Source organism: Puma concolor, chromosome D4, assembly GCF_028749965.1.
Source record: "Puma concolor isolate L17-30 chromosome D4, mPumCon1.1.hap2, whole genome shotgun sequence".
Taxonomy (NCBI): Eukaryota; Metazoa; Chordata; class Mammalia; order Carnivora; family Felidae; genus Puma; species Puma concolor.
This window is the reverse complement of record NC_141679.1, coordinates 1149784-1168403: the sequence shown is the minus strand read 5'-3', so window position 1 is coordinate 1168403 and position 18620 is coordinate 1149784. Positions and strand designations below refer to the sequence as shown.

The window sequence follows — 18620 nt, the reverse complement described above, 5'->3', positions numbered from 1 at the left end:
GCATTGTGTGAGCATGTGCACGCATGAGCATGTTCGTGTGTGAGCATGTGCGTGTGTGTACATGTTGTGTGAGCATGTGTGACCGTGTACGTGTGTGAGCACATACATGTGTATGAGCGGTTGCACACGTGAGCACGTGCGTGTGTGAGCATGTGCGTGTGAGCATGTCACTGTGTGAGAGTGTCATCATGTGAGCATTGTGAACGTGTGTGTGAGCATATTACACGTACGTGAGCTCACGAGAGCATGTTCCTGTGAGTGTGTCACTGTGGGTGTGAGAGAGGCGGCAAGGCTGTGGGGGAAAGAGTGAACAGCTCTCACACCCTCGGGCCCACAGTGGGTAGCACAGCACAGCAACTCCGGGCCCCGGGCCCGCTCGTCTGTCTTCTGAATCCCGGGCACTGGGAGCTTTGGGGGTTCTGCCCCGGCCTTCCCACATGGCCCCCCCAGCTCAGCACAAAGCCGACGCCCTGTCACAATCACCCTCATCGACCTCAAAGACATCATCAACAAACTGTGTTGTGCGCACGAACACCCAGTTCCCCATGACCCCCAGCGGCCGAGGAGGAGGAGCCCCACGTGGCCACAGGGACGAGCAGATAAACAACACATGGTGCGTCTGTGCAACGAACATTAATCGCCCGTAAGAGGAAAGAGACCCTGACGCCTGCTACCTCACGGATGGGCCTTGAGGACGTGACACTGAGTGCCGTGAGCCCGTCACAGAAGGACACGCGCTGTGTGTCTCCACCCACGCGAGGTCCCTGGAGTCATCAAATCACAGAGACAGAATGTGGATGGTGGACACGGGGGGGCCGGGGAGGGGATGTTAATACTTCATGAGGTCATAGTCTCTGTGTGGGAAGATGGAAAGTTCTGGGGGCACCTGAGTAGCTCAGTCGTTCAGCATCTGACTCTTGATTTCTGCTCAGGTCATGATATCACGGTTCGTAAGTTCAAGACCCGCATGGGGCTCTGCGCTGACAGCGAGGAGCCTGCTTGGGATTCTCTCTCTCCCCTGTCTCTGCCCCTCTCCAGCTCGTGCTCTCTCTCTCTCTCCCTCTCAAAAACAAATAAGTAAACTTAAAAAAAAGGAAGAAAGTTCTGGAGATGGATGGTGGGGATGGTTGCACAACAATGTGAGTGTAGTTAATTCCACTGAACTCTATACACTTAGCAATTTTAACAATACAATTAACAAGCTTGATTAAACAGAAGCATTTATAACTATGTGACCATAACAAAGAATGCACAAAATACTAACAAAAATTAAAAAAATTTTAATGTTTATTTTTACTTTTTTTTACATTTATTTTTGAGAGAGAGAGACAGAGAATCCAAAGCAGGCTCCAGGCCCTGAGCTGTCCGCACAGAGCCCAACACAGGGCTCGGACTCACAGACCACAAGCTCATGACCTGAGCTGGGGCATCGGGACGCACACCGAGGCCTCATGTGGGGAACCTAAGTCAAGAGGCCACAGGGAGACTACATCAGGCCAGCAGGGCCACAAGGTCACCAGGGGGCACGAGGCGGCGCACCGGATGTTGTCCTCACCCCACACCGCCCACCCCTGGGCACTGCACTGGGCAAACCTGACACTTGGCCTTCCCGAAGGAGAAACATACCCACAGCAGGTACCGAAGGGTGTCCGGAGCCCAGAGACGGTGAGCCGACCTCAGCGACCTCGGGAAGAGGCCTCCTGGACGAGATGCCAAAAGCAATGATCATAAAAGCGGTTACGTTGCACTTTTGTGAAACCGTCTGCTCATCCAAAGACCCCGTCAAGAAAACAACGGGCAAGGCGTAGACTTGGAAAACTACGCACGCGCGCCTGCGTCCAAAAAAGAACACGTGAAAGTTAATGAAGGGAAACTCACAGAGGGGAGTGGGGAGGCGGGAGGTGGCCCCCATGCCCACCACCCACGCCAGGTTCAGAAGGACCCTCAGTGCCGGGAAAGGTGTGCGGCTCCCGGGAGAAACCGACAGCCCCTGCAACCCAGCCAGGGAAAGACCCCATCACCGCCCCCCTAGGAAGAGACCCCCTGTCACCCCCCACCCCGGGGGCAGACTGCTGTCACCCCCTGCCGGAGGCAGAGACCCTGTCGCCCCCACCCCACGGGGAGAGACCGTGCCCCCCGCCCCCCCACCCCGCCAGGAAGAGACCCCCTGTCACACCCCCCCCCGGGGACAGACCGCTGCCACCCCCTGCCCGAGGCAGAGACCCCGTCGCCACCACCCCACGGGGAGAGACCGTGCCCCCCACCACCCCACCCTCCCCCCCCCCGCCAGGGAGAGACCCCCTGTCACCCCCCCAGGACAGACCGCTGCCACCCCCTGCCCGAGGCAGAGACCCCATCGCCCCCCCCAAGGGGAGAGACCGTGCCCCCCGCCCCCCCACCCCCCCACCCCGCCAGGGAGAGACCCCCTGTCACTCCCCCCACCGGGGACAGACCGCTGCCACCCCCTGCCCGAGGCAGAGACCCCGTCGCCACCACCCCACGGGGAGAGACCGTGCCCCCCACCACCCCACCCCACCCTCCCCCCCCCCCCCGCCAGGGAGAGACCCCCTGTCACCCTCCCAGGACAGACCGCTGCCACCCCCTGCCCGAGGCAGAGACCCTGTCGCCCCCACCCCCACGGGGAGAGACCGTGCCCCCCACCCCGCCAGGGAGAGACCCCCTGTCACTCCCACCACCGGGGACAGACCGCTGCCACCCCCTGCCCGAGGCAGAGACCCCGTCGCCACCACCCCACGGGGAGAGACCGTGCCCCCCACCACCCCACCCCACCCCCCCCCCCGCCAGGGAGAGACCCCCTGTCACCCCCCCAGGACAGACCGCTGCCACCCCCTGCCCGAGGCAGAGACCCCGTCGCCCCCCCCCCCCACGGGGAGAGACCGTGCCCCCCGCCCCCCCACCCCCCCCACCCCGCCAGGGAGAGACCCCCTGTCACTCCCCCCACCGGGGACAGACCGCTGCCACCCCCTGCCCGAGGCAGAGACCCCGTCGCCACCACCCCACGGGGAGAGACCGTGCCCCCCACCACCCCACCCCACCCTCCCCCCCCCCCCCGCCAGGGAGAGACCCCCTGTCACCCTCCCAGGACAGACCGCTGCCACCCCCTGCCCGAGGCAGAGACCCTGTCGCCCCCACCCCCACGGGGAGAGACCGTGCCCCCCACCCCGCCAGGGAGAGACCCCCTGTCACTCCCACCACCGGGGACAGACCGCTGCCACCCCCTGCCCGAGGCAGAGACCCCGTCGCCACCACCCCACGGGGAGAGACCGTGCCCCCCACCACCCCACCCCACCCCCCCCCCCGCCAGGGAGAGACCCCCTGTCACCCCCCCAGGACAGACCGCTGCCACCCCCTGCCCGAGGCAGAGACCCCGTCGCCCCCCCCCCCCACGGGGAGAGACCGTGCCCCCCGCCCCCCCACCCCCCCCACCCCGCCAGGGAGAGACCCCCTGTCACTCCCCCCACCGGGGACAGACCGCTGCCACCCCCTGCCCGAGGCAGAGACCCCATCGCCCCCCCCAAGGGGAGAGACCGTGCCCCCCGCCCCCCCACCCCCCCACCCCGCCAGGGAGAGACCCCCTGTCACTCCCCCCACCGGGGACAGACCGCTGCCACCCCCTGCCCGAGGCAGAGACCCCGTCGCCACCACCCCACGGGGAGAGACCGTGCCCCCCGCCCCCCCCACCCCGCCAGGGAGAGACCCCCTGTCACTCCCCCCACCGGGGACAGACCGCTGCCACCCCCTGCCCGAGGCAGAGACCCCGTCGCCCCCCCATGGGGAAAGACCGTGCCCCCCGCGCCCCACCCCCCCCCCACCCCCCCACCCCCACCCCCGCCAGGGAGAGACCGCCGTCACCCCCCTCCCCCAGGAGAGCCCGAGGTCACGGGAATCCTGCTTTTCCGCAAAGGACTTGCAGACTCGCGGGCACGGCAACCGCCCCCACGTTGTCTTTCTCCATAAAACACCCTCCTCTCTGATGTGTTGCGCTAACCTACCACACGGTTTCTGCGGTGGCTTGCAATCCCAGGTTGCAGTCCTCCGTTCCTCCCAAATAAATCCCTTTCTGCCGGCAAAATACCTGGCAAAAGGTCAACACCCCCTGGTGCCAGAGAAGCGGGATCGGAGAAGGCGCTCAACCGCCCAAGGCCAAGGCCGGAGAGCCAGCAGGTGCCCGCGGGGCCGGCTGACCTCCCTGAGCCCCCGCCCCCTGGGGTTTGAGGGCGGTGTCTCCGGGATTCCTGCCTTCTGAGCTCCCCGGGGCCTAGGCGGGATCTGTTTTAAGTCTTCTTTCTGGCCCGACTCCTTTTTGGAGACAAACTGTTCCTAACTGGAAATGTGCTGGCTTTGGGCGGGGTTTTTTTTGGAACAGGCTGTTCCTGTGGAAACGGTGCTCTTTAGGGATTTTCCTCTTCACTCGGGAGGAAAACCTGTGAGAAACGGAAGCCCGGTGATCAAATGCTTTGAGGGTACCCTCCCCCGCCCTGGGGCCCCGCCAGTCTTACGTGTAAAAACTGGCCCCTCCACATGTGCATTTCTTTGGTTTTTTGTGTATTTAGTTTTGAGAGAGTGAGTGAGTGGGGGAGGGGCAGAGAGCGAGAGGGGGACAGAGGATCCAAAACGGACTCTGCACTGTCGGCGTGGAGTCCGACGTGGGGCTCAAACTCACGAACCGCGAGATCATGACCTGAGCCAAAGTCGGACACTCAACGGACTGAGCCACGCAGGCACCCCCACACGTGCATTTCTAACTAAACGGACCAACCTAACCAAAAGATTTTAGAACTTCAATGTCTGTTGTGGGGAACGTACGTCCCAGCAGACTTTCTCGTGGCCGAATTGGAAACCACGGCTCTAACGTTGTCAGAACAGTGGGGAGCCACTTTGGTCTTTTGAACCTGCGAAATGTGACCAGGAATCTCGAGTTGTCTCCCTGCAAAGTCCAGTCTGTAGACAGAGGCGGGCAAACAACGGAAAGAAGTCAAAATGGCTCCTGAGGCCCTTCCCCCCATCTTTTCCATCCCACCTCATCCTCAGGCCCCTCTGGTGCCATCAAGTTCCTTCCCTGAGCGGTCCCCACCTTCCCTACACCCTCAGTGCCTCAGTTTCCCCATTCTGACTCTCTCGACCAATGTCCCTTTTCCTCTGAGCCTCCCCCCACCCTCGCCGCCAACCCCGTATGTACTAAAACCTGCCCCTCTAAACTCAAGTCCTCTGAGGATCTAAATAAACCCCAAGTTTCTCATGCTCCCTGGACTTAGGGTGAATGAGGAGCCACAAGGAGTTTCCTAAAGTGACTGAGGATCCCATAGGTCTGCTGGGGAATTTAGATAGTCTTTTAAATTTACCAACCTGGTTTTTCAGATTATGTCAGTGAGGCCACATGCTACTGAGGAGGACAGGGCCAAACACCGGATACAATTATCTGGAAGGGAACATCCTGAAGGGGATTGAGAGAAACAGACCTCTAACTTTGGGCAAGATGCAAGAACCCTCCCTGGAAATGCCCACCAAGCAATTACAGGAGTGTTTCCCAAGCCCGCAGAGTGGAACAGACTCCAGGCTCTCAAACAAAATCCTGGTGCACCTGCTCATCGCCATCACAGTGGGCTACAAACTTCCTTTTTTATGTTGGTATATATTTTTACACGCTACCTTGTGAGCTACAGTGTCAATAAGAACATGAGTATTTAAAAGTATTGTATAATATTCTATAGTTTAAAGGCTGAAGAGTATTTTATTTTATGAATCAACTGTAATTTTTTTTTTAGTCAATACTCACTTCCCACCTTGGACCTCTCAGTTGCTTCTACTTTAATACTATTGTAAACAATACTACCTGAAGTATTCTGATGTGTAATTTCCAAATTTAACTCTTAGATATGTGTAATTTCCAAAGTTACATAACCACAAGCAATACATAAGTGCACGTTTCCATACAACCTTCCAAGCAATGGGTATTTCAATTTGTTAAGTTTATTTACTTATTTTGAAAGAGAGAGAAAGCACATGTGCGAGCAGGGGAGGGGCAGAGAGAGAGGGAGAGAGCATCCCAAGCAGACTCCATGCTGTCAGCACAGAGCCCGATGTGGGGCTTGAACGCACGAACCATGAGATTATGACCTGAGCTGAGACCAAGAGTCAGACGCTTAACCGACTGAGCCACCCAGGTGCCCCGCAATGGGTATTTAAAAAATGTGTTTGGGGGCGCCTGGGTGGCTCAGTTGGTTAAGCTGCCGACTTCAGCTCAGGTCATGATCTCACGGTCCGTGAGTTCAAGCCCCGCGTCGGGCTCTGTGCTGACAGCTCAGAGCCTGGAACCTGTTTCAGATTCTGTGTCTCCCTCTCTCTGACCCTCCCCCGTTCATGCTCTGTCTCTCTCTGTCTCAAAAATAAATAAATGTTAAAAAAAAAAAAATTAAAAAAAAAAAAATTAAAATAAAAAATGTGTTTGTTTGGGGGGTAAAATTTGTAAAATTATGATAAATTATAGTCAACATTAATGAGCACTTTTTGTGGTGAGTACTTTACATATTTATCTAATATAGTCTCATAAAAACTTTGTAGTTACTAATTTTAATCCTAATTTCACAGATTAATAAATTGAGGCATAGAAAGTAAATACATGTTGTCTAAGCTAACACAACTAACAGAGTTGATGCCATTATCGAACTATTTATTTCTACTATAAATTAACCTTTATAGGGGCGCCTGGGTGGCGCAGTCGGTTAAGCGTCCGACTTCAGCCAGGTCACGATCTCGCGGTCCGTGAGTTCGAGCCCCGCGTCGGGCTCTGGGCTGATGGCTCAGAGCCTGGAGCCTGTTTCCGATTCTGTGTCTCCCACTCTCTCTGCCCCTCCCCCGTTCATGCTCTGTCTCTCTCTGTCCCAAAAATAAATAAAAAACGTTGAAAAAAAAAATTTAAAAAAAAAAAAATTAACCTTTATACAGTAAATCTTTGGTATTCTTTCTTTCATGAATGATCTATTTCTTCCTTCAATATTTTCCACGTAATATTTGGCTTTGTATTATTGACTTAAAATAGCATTTGATATCTAAAAATATTGACAATTTAATGGTCATATGGCTCAGCGTTTTTTTCCCAGTTTATTTGTTGTACTTCTATTTTGTTTACGACAGCATGATGACTTGAGAGAATATTAGTCAAAATCTTTTAATCTCTGTTTGATTGTGTTATAGAAACAGAGTTGACACATGTTACCCTAGTTTCAGCGTATGACATAGTGATCCAACAAGTCAATTCGTGACGTTATGCTCCCGACCCCAAATCACCTTGATCTTCCTTAAGACATTGAATCCAACCAGGCAGCATGTAACCCTATGTTTATTAAAGGGTCAAACCGGGATCTTTCTCTTTTAGCTAAAAGGACCGGGATGGAATGGGAAATGATGTTTGCCCCAGACTTAGTTGACAAACAAGCTTGCCCGACTCCTAGATGAGTCCTCCAAAACAAAGACTGCGAAAGTTCAGTTTTCAGCTCCAGCGAATGGAGGCCCCGTAACAAAACCAAAACCTCATGGTTTCTGCTCTTAGTGCAAAGGGCCAGGACACTGCGGAAAGACCGTTGCCAACTGGAGTGATCCAGGCACCTTCGACCCTCTAGCCAACCTATTTCAATATCCTCCTCATTCCCAGGGAGGGGGGGTCCACGGAACTCCTGGCGTTTCCCAATCCTCCCTCTTCATCGACCTGGAGGAACCACTCTCCAGACTGGGAGTGAATCTCTGCCCGTCTGGACTCTCGGTGCTCCACGCGCCACCGCCAAGCAGCCCTCCCCTCGGAGCACTGGAACAGCTCACGGAGCGGGGTCTCCAATAAACCTCAGCAGGTTCCGTCCCTGAACCCACTCCCTCCGTCTGGGCCCTCTGAGAGACACACGCCCTTTTCTCCTTCCTTCCTCTGCCCATTCGCTTATTGGGCTGAGGTGTCTTAGAAAAATTTCATGCTGAGACTCCTTCCTCCCCAAAGGGGGAAATAATCCTAGAATTTGACAGCAGCAATCAAAGTGGCCAAATCGGTAAGTCAAATGACCCTTCAACGTCTTCTATTTGCTCCTTCTCCGAGCTAACTAGAGCTAAGTCCAAAGACACTGATCATTTGTCCCTGTTAGATCAGCTACCACTCTCCTCATGGGCAAAACCTTCAGCTGAAACTGGCAGAACCCACAGAAAGCTCCTACTTTGCTCGTCCCACATCCAAGGTACAATCCAGGGAAAACCGCACGTCTCCCAGACTGAACTGCCCAACAGATCATTCGAGGCTTGGCAAATGGATCTCGTACGGCTTCCCTACCTCAGGGAAAGAAATATGTTCTTGTCGTGGTCTGTATGTTTTGTCACCGGGCCAAACCTTCCCCTTGCAGACAGGACACTGCTTCTGCTGTGGCTAAAATTCTGTTAAAGAAGATTATTCCCACCTGGGGGCCCCTCTAACACTTCATGGTGGTCAGGGAATGCATTTAACCATTCAGGTGCTTTGTTAGTTAGGTGTGCACTGTTCGGCCGTGTGATGTTACCACGCTTGCACTGTGCACACGCCACGCTCAGTCCTCAGAGTTGTCACACTCACTCGCGGCATCGTGAAGTCTCAGCTGGAAAAACTTGTGGAGACTGCCACTGGTCCTTCTAAATCTCAGATCCATTCTCCGGGGAACTCCTGGACCCTCACCCTTTGAGACAGTCACAGGACGTCCGGCCCACTTGGCCCTGCCTCCTCGACCCACAGTCCGTAAAGGGAGGTTCCTTCCGTAGCATCAAGGCTCGCTGCTCCTATAAAAATAACCATGGTTTGGTAGAGCAAGCTTTGCGCGGCGTGCTCCCGGGACACGCCGTCCTGCATCACCCCTGGCAACCCGGAGACTTCGTCTGTCGGAAAAGATGCCTCCAGAAAGACTCTCTTCAGCCTCGCCGGCAAGTGCGGCCACAGTCCAGGGAACAGACTCTCGGATCCACGGGACACGTGCAAAGACGACGCCTGACTGGCCCTGCCCGCCATCTGGTGTGGCCTGAAGGTACGGGCTTCCCGGAACTGACGCCGACGACATCTGGCCAAGCTTTCCCATGAGGTCTGGACCAGGCCAGTGGACCTTCTTCTCACAGTTGCTTCTCTCTTTTGTAGGAAGACAGTGTCCCTGTCTGCTTCTTCCAAGCCCTTTCGCAAGGGCTGGAACCTCTTCTCTTGATTGTGCCTCTGCAGAAACAGCCTCATGAGGATCCTGGGGCGCGTTAATTTTCACTTGTTCTCTTCAACGGGTTTGAAGGTTCAGAATTCACAAAAGTCTTCTTTCATCTGAACTCTTAACTGACTTTGAATTTTTATCCAAATTCATGGTCTCTGACCATGGCTGTATTACCCAAAAGCAGATTTGGTTCAAAGCAGCTCTTCTGAGATAACAACACTGCTTTATTTATTTTTTTTAACGTTTACTTATTTTTGAGACAGAGAGAGACAGAGCATGAACAGGGAAGGGTCAGAGAAAGAGGGAGACACAGAATCGGAAACAGGCCTCGGGCTCTGAGCTGTCAGCACAGAGCCCGACGCGGGGCTTGAACCCACGGACCGCGAGATCATGACCTGAGCCGAAGTCGGACGCTTAACCGACTGAGCCACCCAGGCGCCCCAACAACACTGCTTTAGAACGTCTTAGACGGTTAATCCTTTCAGTGCGTGCTGGCAGTGATCACTAGTCAGCCTTCACAGTAGCTTCAGGCAGAAGCTTCCAGGAGGTATACGCGACTCCGGCTTGGCCTTCATGAGAATCTTCTGCCCTAAGTCGGAATGAGTGCCAATCGATATTTCAGTTGGCTACTCTAACGCCCGGGAGTCCTGGTTTAGGACCATCACACCATTTGGAATTGTCATGTAACTACTTTTGTTTTGTATAATTATTTTGATTTTGTTGCCCATCACACCTATGTAAAAATGACATACAATAAGGGGATGATCTCCAGCGCTGAGAACCTTGACAAATGTGGACAACAGAAGGGAGGCGCCCAGAGTTTCTCCCTCCCGACCCACCTTGTTACCCAAATTGCCTCAGTAGGTTTCCAATCTGTACAATTTCCCTCCAACGTGGGATATGACACCCAGAAAAGGGCCTTCCTGGAGCCAAGAGACAAAGGGCACTGAATTTGGAAAACCTGATCAGTGATCAGAAAAACAATCTTGATCAAAAGGGGGAAACGTGAAAATTAACACAAGGCCACCTCACTGACGTGGAGCAAGGCGGCCAGCAGGGGGAGCTCTCCCAGCACACCTCTCCGCGTCCGCCGGTGTCCCTTCCAGACCGACCCCACATCTCAGCTGGAGAGAACCCTCGGTGACAGGCCCCGGGACAGGGAGGCTGTTCCCCGCGTCTCCTGCAAGAAACAACCACTCCTGCAGGTCACCAGCGAGAACCCTCACCACCCAGAACTCCCGCTTTCCTCCGAGGGACTTTTCTTCAAAACAGCCCCTCCCAACTTCCTACACCTTCCCCGTAAAATGTTTCTCTGTTTTGCTTGTTGGACGGGCGGTGGTTTTACCATAGTTTGGTGGTCCCAGATTGCAACTCTCTGCTATTCCCAAATAAATCCATTTTTTTTGCTGGCAAGTAACTTTTATTTTTCAGATCAACAGATATGTGTGTATAATAAGTAAAGAATGACTTTAAAACTTTTTAAAGTTTTATTTTGGAAGAGAGGGAGAGACAAAGCAAGCAGGGGAGGGGCATAGAGAGAGGGAGACAGAGAATCCCAAGCAGGATCAGCGCTGTCATGACAGAGCCTGACTTGGGGCGTGAACTCGCCAAATGTGACATCATGACCTGAGCTGAAATCAAGAGTCCCACGCTTAGCCGACTGAGCCACTCAGGCGCCCCAAGAAGGCCTTTAAAAACCAAGGCTAAGGGGCGCCTGGGTGGCGCAGTCGGTTGAGCGTCCGACTTCAGCCAGGTCACGATCTCGCGGTCCGGGAGTTCGAGCCCCGCGTCGGGCTCTGGGCTGATGGCTCGGAGCTTGGAACCTGTTTCCGATTCTGTGTCTCCCTCTCTCTCTGCCCCTCGCCCGTTCATGCTCTGTCTCTCTCTGTCCCAAAAATAAATAAACGTTGAAAAAAAAAAAAAAAAAAAAAAAAACCAAGGCTAAAACAATGAATAACCCAAATTTTAAAATGAGCCACAGACTTGAATAGACACCTCACCGGAAAAGATGCACAAGTGGCTACTGGGGCACCTCAAAGTGCCACTGATCTCTGCACCTCAATGAGACAGCCCTGCACACCCATCAGAGAGCCCGAACACCTGAACCAAGCAGCCAGTGTTGGGGGTGCTTCACGGGCAGTGTCTTGCACGCTGACCACGCACTTCCCAGAAATTCCAGTCCGCCCAGGAGGGTAACAGCGTGTTTACCTGGGCGTGATCACAGCTTCATTCGGAACCGCCCCCCACCGGCGCCTTGGGGCCCGCACCGCCCTCCAGTCCAGCCCGGGCGACAAGGGACGAGCTCCCGACCCACCAACACCACCAAGGAAACGTTTTGTGAGCGAAAGACGCCGGATACATAATAGACATTCACTTCCTTGTGATTCCAGAACAGGCGAAACGAAACGAAACGAACCGAACCACGGTGGCCTCCACGGCGGGAAGGGGACAGGCCGTGGCTGCAAAGGGCCCGGCGGAGCTTTCAGGGGACGCCGCTATCCCCGATTGTCCGTGTATACACTTCTCCAGTTGTACGAGTCACAACCGAACGCTGACATCCGGGACCCGTCCCGCCCCGTCCAGCCCGGTCCCCGGGGGTCACGTCCCAAGCCGGAGCCCTGAGAGGCAGGGGCCTGGCGAGGGACTCACCGTCTTGCCAGAGGAGACGCTGAAGACCTTGGGCAGGTCGGGGATGGCCTTGGGGTGGCGTCCCCTCTGCTGCAGGGCAGACGGGCAGACGGCCGGGCCTGCGTCCAGGCCTCGCGGAGGCTCCGCCAGCTCCCATCTAGGCCGGGGCGGGGGGAGGGGGGGGTCACGTGGGCACGCCTGCCATTGTCAACCTTGCAAGTAAAACCGCCCATTACTTTACCAGCAAAACAAGGGCTGATTCGGAAACAAAAGAGAATTGAACCCAGGACGACAGGCGGCGGCAAAACCGTAGGCGAGTCTGGGCAACAAGGGACAGGTGCGCTTTTTCAAGGAGAGAAGAGGTGGCTTGGGAAGGTCGTTATGAACTCAACGTCCATTGGAGGACACCGGGAGTGTGGTGGCTTCTCATTGGCGGAGCTGCTGGCGGCCGCGAGGTCGCGACCGACCCCCACTGGTGGGGCCTCCTGACTCCAGCTTGTGCCGTTTCCTGCTACTAACGTTTACACTGCAAAGGAAATGGGGAGATGGGTCTTTATTGGGGGTAATCCAGGTAAAATGGAGGGGGTTCTGTTACTAAAAGACAGGAGAGAAAGCATGGATATGCAGTGGAAGTGTCTGCTCCAGGGACAACATGCTCAGCCCAGGCGATGGGTCAAGACTGGGTGGATTCTGTACCGCATTTCCCAGCCTCTCTCGAAGTGAGGAGTGGCCCTGGGGGCTAGAAAGCTGTCTGCTGGGGACATTCAGGGCTTTTGCTTTCAGGAAAAATGGGAGTACATATGGCCAGTGGCTCCTCCCTGTTTCTCCTGGCCTGCACACAGCCGTGATGCCTGGAGCTGTGGCAGCTGCGCTTTGACCATGAGGCAGGAACCCTGTGGAGAAGGTCAAGACTATCCCAAGCCACTTTCCAGGAAAATCAAGTCTGTGAAGGAGAGAGCAGCTGCCCAGGTCTGATCTAGTGATGGGGTCTGAGACTCTGGTTTGTGCCATGAGTTCTCTGGCCGCCGTCAGGCTGCAGGCCAGCGGGGGAGGACACGGTTGCAGGCCCAGCACTTGTGATGCTGCCTTCACTACTTCCCTGACGTTGCGGGGTGAGGGCGAGCATCTCCCTGCCTGTCGTCTGTGTGACCACGGGCTCGTGCTGCCCCCGGGGCCCGTCTGCCAGGAGTCAGGTGCCCCCTCCACCCCTGGCTGGGCTGGGCCAGGAGCCCAGTGGAGAGGGAAGGAAGACAAAGGCCATCCACAACCATTCTATCAGAACATGTGTTTTAAACAATTTCTGGAAAGCATAAGAATGGCAGAGAAATAAACACTGCCATTTTCAAACATGACCGGAAGCTTTTAAAGAGAAGGAGCTTCTGAGGTCCTCCGTGGATGTGTTTTCGACACCCAGGGCGAGGGCAGGCAGTGCAGGCAGACCTCGTGTTGGTGGCTTCCTGTCCCTCGCCCGGGGTGGCCTCGAAGACCCCACCTGGCCCCGCTGAGGCTGGTGACTCTGCCTCACTGGCCTCGGTGGCATTGTGCACAGTGCCGAAGGGGGAGCTGGCGCCCCAGTGGGGGAGCTGGGCACCGGGGCCAGTGGCCACAGGGGAGAGGTGAGCCCCGGGTCAAGGAAACCTGACACAGGACCACCTGCAGGAGCTCCCCGTGTCGCTGGGGCCAGAACCCTGTTACACAGCACCCCCCCCCCCCAGGCCAGTCACCCCATGCCCGCTCTCTGGAGGCTCAGAGCAGGTGCGTGGAGGCGTCAAAGGGCAACGACTCACACAGTGAGGGGGAACAGGGGTGTCTCAGCCGCCCCCCTTTCCCCCCCTCTGTCTCTTTCTCATCTTTTTCCCTCTCTCTCTTCATCTTTCTCTCTCCCTGTCTCTCCTTCTCTGTCTCTGTCCTTATCTGTCTCTCTCTGTCTCTCTGTCCCCCTCCCCCCTTGTTTCCATCTTTCTCCCCCCCTCTTCTCTTCTGAATCTTTCCTGTGTCCTAAGTGTCTGTGACGGCGAACATGGCCGTGGGGTGAGGCAGCGATCTCGTGTCCCCTCGCTGCCAGGCGGTGGTGCATGGGAAGTGGCTCCACGTTAGAAGGACAGCTTACCGGCCAAGACCCTGAGTACAGCGCCCCGCAGCCTCCCTCCGACCCGTGGAGCCAGACGGACTGTCACGTGTGGACCCTGGCCCAGAGCCCACGGTGATCAGGCTGCAGCTTCCGGCTCCCCCCACGACTGTCCGTCTCAGGTCTCCGGCCTCCGGACCCGCCCCAGGTTCCCACGGGCCCCGAGCCAAGGCCAAGCGCCTCGGGGGACGTTGGGCACACCACAGCCTGGCCACTGTCAGACAGCTCCCCCTGCTGACACCCATGGCCCTCCCTGGCCCTCGGTCTTTCCGGGGCACGTCAGCCACCCTGTCGTCTCCTCCCTGGGAGCTACCGGTGCAGCTCCCGGCCCCACCCGGCACAGTGACTCTGGCCACCCCAACTCCCCCCGGGCTGGTCTGAAGTCTGAGCTCTGATGGTGGCCCCGATTCCCATCCTGTGAGCACGGCTGCACAAGTGTGGAGCTGGGGACCCCCACCCGCTCACAGACACCACGTGAGAACACTCTGGGGGCCTCTAGGGTCTCAAGCCCTCCCCTCCACCCACCGGCTGTACCACCTCTGGGCCTCAGTTTCCTCGTCCGTAAAACGGGATAACGGCATCTACATCCTGGCTTGTTGTGGGGGCTACGTGCAGGCTGGCCCCTCCTACTCCAGGACGCCAGCCACCAGGGTCACAGGTCAGCGCTCCTCAGCACCCAGGCTCAGGGACAGGGCTCCATCATGGGGTCTCCCCTATAAGGTTCAGAGAAGTAAACAATGGCCTGAGGCCACATGAGCATCCAGGGCCAGTGAAGTGGGGGATGTCCCCAGCCTTAGGGGGAGGTCTGGTTTTGGGCTGAGTGGGCAGCTCCCAGGAGCCGGGGGACACAGGACCCGACTCCTGGTGCTCTCCAAAGCATCCTCACTCCTGCCTGGCCCGTGTCCCCACCTGCACCCGCTCCGGGGGAAGCTTCAAATGCTGGGAAGATGTCACCAGCTGGGGACAGTGAAGCCAATAGACATGCCTTTGATTAGGGATCAAAAGCACCAGCATCACCTTTTAAGTCTCGTATTTTACATTTTCGTCTGCTTATGGAATAGTGGGAGGGTACACGAAGAACCGTCTGTGACAGACACGGGACGAGGCCCGCAGGCCTACAAAGCCGCCACGTGCCCACTGGCGAGAGCTTGCCAGCCAGCAAAGGTAGAGAGAAGAAGACCCCATCCCGCCCCCCAGAGGAAACCTCAGTCAGCATCTCAGCATCTCTGTGTCACCGTTCACCTCCCTGCAGTGATCTCACCCGTGGCCTTTCCCCCAGCACCACGGCGTCCGCTGTGAGGGGCCGCCCTGGGAGCACTGTGTGCTGTGGCTGCACCACGGGCCTCCCCGGACGGACCACCCGGACGGGCCACCCCAGATAGGCCGCCCCAGATGGGCCACCCCCTGGGCTTCCTGGATAGGCCACCCCGGACGGGCCACCCCCTGGGCCTCCCGGACAGGCCACCCCGGACACCCCACCCCAGACGGGCCACCTCAGACGGGTCACCCCCTGGGCTTCCCAGACAGGCCATCCCAGACAGCCCACCCCAGATGGGCCACCCCAGACAGGCCACCCCCTGGGCCTCCCGGACAGGCCACCCCAGACGGGCCACCCCAGATGGGCCACCCCCCGGGCTTCCCAGATAGGCCACCCTGGACGGGCCACCACCCAGGCCTCCCGGACAGGCCACCCCAGACATGCCACCCCAGATGAACCACCCTGGACAGGCCACCCCGGATGGGCCACCCCAGACAGACCACTCCAGACAGGCCACCACCCAGGGCTTCCCCTGGCATCTGCTACATTGCCTACAATTCTTTGTTCCTTCAGACAACGCCGCGGTGAACTGAACACACATGTTAGCCATGTTAAAGGATATGTCTTTAGAACAGACAGCACAATTGGGGTCAGGATCTAGGACTATAGTGAAGGCCTGGATGTATAATCACCACACAGCCGTGCAGACAAGCAGCTGTGTTTATGGTTGTCTTCTAGCAACTATGGAAGTTTGGACACATTCAGGCTTGTTTTTCAAAAAAAGGTTTTCGATATTCTATAGGAAGTAAAAAGCTGTGAATCATGGTTTCAATATGTCTTCGGCTCTGAGGTTATTTTTTAAAGATAAGCAGTAGCCATCCAGGTTTCTTGTGATTCACAGAGGCGGAGACGATGGTGAGTTTATACCATTATGCTCTTGGCCACGTAGGTGCGACTATTCTCACCACTGGAAGGGACAGGAGGTGACCTGGCATTAGGGTGGAATACGCTGGGTCCCTCCGTGACAAGCACATCACACGTGCTGAGTGAGACACAAATCCTACTGGGCCGGCCTCCAAGATGCTGGGGGTTATCTGACACCACAGAGCAGCTTGGCCTCGGGACCCAAATACAGTTTTGGTATCGCTGTGAGACAGATGGCCCTAAGAGTTAGTGGCTTAAAAAGCAATAATCAGGGGGGCACCTGGGTGGCTCAGTCGGTTAAGCATCCAACTTCGGCTCAGGTCACAATCTTGTGGTTCTTGGGTTCGAGCCCACGTCGGGCTCTGTGCTGACAGCTCAGAGCCTGGAGCCTGCTTCGGATTCTGTGTCTCCCTCGCTCTCTGCCCCTTCCTCTCTCTCTCTCAAAAAAAAAATTAAAAAACAATTTTTTAAATGTGTTCTTTAAAAAGTCATAAAGATGTGCAAAGACTTAGGTGTACGAGAGGGTGGCCATTGCAAAAGGAAAACATAAAAGTTCATGAGTAAGTTACGATATGACCACAAAATAGAATTTTTACTATGCAGAAAGATGTGTTCCTAACACATAATTAAGTGACATATAACATAAGCAGAATGATTCTGTTCTGCAAAGATCATGTCTTTATGTAAAAGCATAGGAAAGGTGTGAAAGGCTGCACGTCTGGGGTGGTTTCAATTACAGTAGATGTGACCACGCGTTCCCTCCCACAGGATGGAGCTCCCTCTCCCGCCATGCTGATCTGGGGATCGGCCCTCTCAGTTACTGTGGTCAGCGGACGTGGCCACAGCCTCAGTGGCTGGCTCTAGGCCTGGGCATTAGGAGGGCTTGAATATGCCCTGTTCGCCAGTCGGGGGGCTCCGGACCCCCAACAGGAGCGGAGGGGGGGGTCATGCACGGGGAGGGGGTCACCCAGAGCACCCGCGGCTGAGCCCCAGATGCAAAAGCAAGACCCTCACCCACGACGAGGCCCCAAAGTGGCTCTCACCGGTGACGCTCATTGGGAAACGCCCCTGCCCCCACAGCAGGGAGTCATTCCCGCTTCTACCCTTACCTTTGCTTTCTTTTCTTTAAAAGATTTTATTTACTTAAGTGATCTCTACACCCAAGCGGGGCTTGAACCTACAACCCCGAGGTCAAGAGTCGCAGGGTCCACCGTTTGGGCCAGCCGGGCACCCCTCTTACCTTCCCTTTCTAAATTCTATTTAATATTATGTTGCTTAATTACTATCTTAGTTTATTATTTATGTATTTTATTAACTATGTATTATTTAGATTATACTATATTTTAGCATTTGCATAAAATTTTAATGTTTATATGTTTTATATAAATGTTGTAAATCATTTTATATAAAGAATGTTTGTGGGACGCCTGGGTGGCTTAGTCAGTTGGATGTCCGACCTTGGCCCAGGTCATGATCTTGTGGTTGTAGGGTTCAAGTCCCACGTCGGGCTCTGTGCTGACAGCTCGGAGCCTGGAGCCTGCTTCGGATTCTGTGTCTCCCTCTCTCTCTGCTGCTCCCCTGCTTGTGCTCTGTCTCTCTCAAAAATAAACATTTAAAAAAATAAAAGGAAGAACGTGTGTGTGTGTGTGTGTGTGCGTGTGTGTGTGTGTGTGTAACAAGCTTTTGCAATGTTTAAAAAGAAAATCTTGCCCTTGAGGCCAGCCTATCTCCAGCCTCAAACAGACACTGCTAACTTGTGATCATGACAAAGCATATTTCAATATTCTGTCCTTTCTCTGAAGTTATGTTGTGAGCACTGTTCTGTGTTACTAGGTGTCCTTCACCAGTGACGTTTACTGTGACGGACAGGCTCTCTCAGCACGAGGGTGTCACCTGGTACGTCCGTGTGTTTCCCCGTTAGAAATTTATTTCAGATTGTCATGTTCAGTGATTACTGGACGATGACTGTGCTCGTGCATATACATGTTGTTTCCCAAAGACACAGACACTTGCAATCTAGTAGAATGGACATTCTTTTCTAGTCCCCCGTGATGGGTTTGTGACTGTTTGCCTTCCAGAAGGTGTCGGCCACTGCATTTGTGTGCCCGCCTGCGGCAGATGGCACAGATCACCCACCCATGTCCCTCAGGACATGAGCTCAGGCTTTATTCTGGGGGACAATTTGCTCAGCCCACCCTGCAGCAAGCTGCCGCCAGTGAAATGTATGCACAATTTATTGAGTCGTCCGCAAAGCTCCTTAAGAGGAGACAGACAGCGGGAAACAAGCCCCCTTTTGCCTGCTTCTTGCATGGATGGTGGGATCTCCAGCAGCCATCTTGGGCCATGAGGCTACTCTGAGGATGGAAACTCCACATTATGCAAGACAGAGAAGAAAAATCCCCAATAACAGAGTGGAGGTGTCGTGCTAGCCTTGGATTTCCTAATTCCAGCCTTGTTTCATTTAGAG

The 18620-nt window shown here is 55.4% G+C and overlaps 1 long non-coding RNA gene across 1 annotated transcript; it reads right to left on the bottom strand.

The window, feature by feature from the left end:
• Positions 1-1424: 1424 nt before the first annotated feature.
• LOC147574638 (uncharacterized) lies at positions 1425-16587 on the bottom strand. Its single transcript, XR_015243366.1, has 5 exons — positions 16434-16587; positions 11865-12369; positions 5368-5455; positions 4010-4445; positions 1425-1832 (listed from the first exon to the last, which is right to left on the bottom strand). It is a non-coding gene; the product is annotated as an uncharacterized LOC147574638 (long non-coding RNA).
• Positions 16588-18620: the final 2033 nt, after the last annotated feature.